Source organism: Molossus molossus, unplaced genomic scaffold, assembly GCF_014108415.1.
Source record: "Molossus molossus isolate mMolMol1 unplaced genomic scaffold, mMolMol1.p scaffold_m16_p_15, whole genome shotgun sequence".
NCBI lineage: Eukaryota > Metazoa > Chordata > Mammalia > Chiroptera > Molossidae > Molossus > Molossus molossus.
In genome coordinates this window covers 44,425,514-44,427,435 of record NW_023425350.1, presented here as the reverse complement: position 1 = coordinate 44,427,435, position 1,922 = coordinate 44,425,514, and positions in this window count along the sequence as shown.

Sequence of the window (1,922 nt, the reverse complement as noted above, 5' to 3'; positions counted from 1 at the left end):
CTTGTTTGGAGGTTCTAGCAGGGGAGCGCAGCTACTCGTATACCCTTGACCGAAGACCAGTCCTCTCCTCTGGGGGGAAGGTCGTCCTCTTCGGGAGGGACGAACATGGATCGGTTGAGGGAGGAGGGGGACACCCGCCTAGCCAGCCAGATCAGCCTAATCAACCCTGGCGATCAATGGGGTGACAGATGTCACAGCCAGATCGCCCTCACATCCTGTATTTCCTTTCTTGCTAGCTAGAAGCAAGAGTACAATGGAGAATAGAAATGATCACAGTGGGTGTGGTGGCCAGTCTCCCAGGTAGCACCTAATAATTCCTATCTTGTATTCACAGCTCTTGTGTAGTCCGTCTACAATATGGTGATAACATATTGTCTCTAGTGCAGAGCACAAGTGACAATATGTGACTTCCAAGATTAGATTATAAAACATTGTGGTTTCTGTCTTGGACACTCTGGCTTTCCCTCCCTCCTGAATCATTTGCTCTAACAGGCATGAGAAGCTCTATGGAGGGGCCTTTGGCCATTAGTTAGGAAAGAACTGAGGGCTGTCAGCATCCACATACCAGAGCTTGGAAGCAGATTCCCCACTGTCAGTTGAGCCTTGAGAAGACTGCAGCCCTAACCAACAGCTTGACTCAACCATGTGAGAGATCCTGAGCCTGAACCATTCAGCTAAGCTCTCCCAAATTTCTGACCCTCTGAAACTATGTGAAGTGATAATGTTTGCTGTTTTAGGGTAGCAGTAGATAACATACAGTGGGCTACCAACTCTGGCTTCTGCTCAAAATCCAGCCAATATTTGTAAGGTTCAAACCAAGAGCAGCTTGAAGGAGATAGACAGGAGTAGAGGATTTTGCAGATGCTCACAATGAGACCTGCGAACAAGAAAGGCTTGGTAAGAAGGGCTCAGACCTCAGAAATGGGTTCTAGACGGCCCACGCTGCATACCTTAACTTTATGGTGATGGTGGTTGTAGGGCAGGGAGTCAGAGGAGGCTGAAGGATAAAGAAAGTTGCGGCAGCTTAAGCCTCAGGAAGTAGGGGTTTAGGTAGCAGGTGGCTGAGACTTCACCACACCTGTTATTTCCAGTCTAGGTCTCTCCTAACAGTCACGTAGTGGAGAATGAAGGTGCTATTTGAAGCGCCCAACTCTCAGATGGTAAGTGTTGATGGGGTAAGGTGGCGGTGGGGTATGGCTGTGGTTACTGTTGGGCGCTGTGCCTTCCAACCTACCACTGCAAAGCTGGTGAACCCAAGCAGCAAACAAACGCCAGGGGCATACACCTGAACTATCACTCACTGGGTGGGCCAGGCCCCACCCAACTCTGGGCTTTTATTGGTCAGATCCAGAAAAACGCGCACTTAGCAGCCTCCTTCGGATTGGTCGATTTCTACTAGCTGTCAAATCAATTAAAGGAGAATGTACCGCACTCCTTTCCCTTCTCTGGCTCCGTGGGCGGGGATGGGTTGGAGCCATGTTAGGTAGCCTGATGCAAACCTTGTCACTGTTCTCAGATCGCCACACAATAACATTACCTGCTTTTCTCTGCCACCGTCGTCTCCTTCTGACATCATTTCAATGAATGCGCTGTTTTCTTTTTCCCACAAAACGAGTTGTTTCATAAGTATAAGGTGAAAAGTCCGAGATTAGGTGGTGAGGCGCGAAACCGGAGAAGCGGTGCCTTGTTCCGCCCGCCAACCCTCTTAACCAGCAGAAACTCAGTACTGATGCCCACTGTACAGGAAGCACCCGCCTTGGGTTTTCCGCAGCGTGCGAGGATGAGTGACTTTTGTCCCCTCGCAGCCCCTGTAGCGTCCCTAGTTACCGAGCCCCTAGTAACCGCCCGCCCCAAGCAGGGAGACGCTGAGTAGCTTGAGGCCGCACCAGCTTCCCGGCCCCGGGCCAGCGCGGGCGCTCAGG